The sequence below is a fragment of the Equus przewalskii genome, chromosome 10 (assembly GCF_037783145.1).
Source record: "Equus przewalskii isolate Varuska chromosome 10, EquPr2, whole genome shotgun sequence".
Lineage (NCBI taxonomy): Eukaryota > Metazoa > Chordata > Mammalia > Perissodactyla > Equidae > Equus > Equus przewalskii.
In genome coordinates this window covers 47,283,388-47,284,552 of record NC_091840.1, presented here as the reverse complement: position 1 = coordinate 47,284,552, position 1,165 = coordinate 47,283,388, and positions in this window count along the sequence as shown.

Below are 1,165 nucleotides of genomic sequence, written 5' to 3'. Positions count from 1 at the left end.
AGTGGCCCAGGCTTTCGCCAGTTCGAATCCCAAGCCATGCTGAGGTGGCACCCCACATAGCACAACCAGAGGCACTCACAACTAGAATATACAACTATGTACTGGGGGGCTTTGCGGAGAAGGAGAAAAAAAAAGAAGAAGAAGATTGGCAACAGATGTTAGCTCAGGTGCCAATCTTGAAAAAAAAAAAAAAAGGCTGCTGCAGCCACCCAGGTGCAAGATGCTGGTGGCCTGAGCTAGGGAGGGCCAGAGTGGTGAAGAGAAGTGGCTGGACTCCAGAGATATGTAAGAGGCAGCGTGGGCAGGGCTTGGCCATCGACTGGTTGGGATAGGAAAGGGGTAGGCTACGTGACTGCAGGATTCTGGCTCCAGATTAAGACAGGGACACAGGAGGCCAGGTTTGCAAGACTCACACGGGGTTCTATGGGAGAGTCATGTGGGCTTCTGTCTTGGGAAGTGGTGGGGTCAGGTGCCAGAGGATTCACAAGTGAAGAACTTGGCATAACAGAACCAAGAGTTGGTGAGCTCGCCAGGGGAGAGGTTGGGGAGAGAGTCCCCAGGAACAGCCACCGTGAAGGTCAGGCCGTCCTGCAGAGTCTCCTCCATTCCCTCTGTCCTGGCTAAGCCATTCCTGCCGCCTGCTCACAGATCCCTTCCCCAAACATGAATCTGACCACGACCCCAGCCCTCTGTGCTAAACCACTTCCCGTGTCCCCTACCCGCCACCCAGCAGAAGGCGAAATTCCTGAGTCTGACATTCAAGGCCTTTCTCCCTAGCCCTCGGCCTCGGCCCCAGCCCTGCTCGCCTTGCCCCTCCCCTAGGACGCACCGCGCCTCACCCCCCGGGGAGCGCTCTTGCCCCTGCCAGGCTAGGATGGAGGCGGACAACGGGTTTTGGGGGCTAAGTACCTGTACCCTGAACGCCCCGCTCCGGGGCCCAGGCCACCGCCTGCAGGCACGTCGGGAGACCCCAGGCAGCCCGCATCGGGGCGTCGGGGGCGTGACGAGGCGCAGCCCCGCCGCAGGGGGAGGGGCCCCTCCCGAGCCGCCGAACGCCCCGGCCCCTCCCCTCCGGGAGCGAGGCGGGAATCCAGGGCTCTGATTGGGCGGCGCTGGGAGGGGCCGCGCGGTCTGACCAATGAGCGCGGGCCGGGCGCAGCGGCGG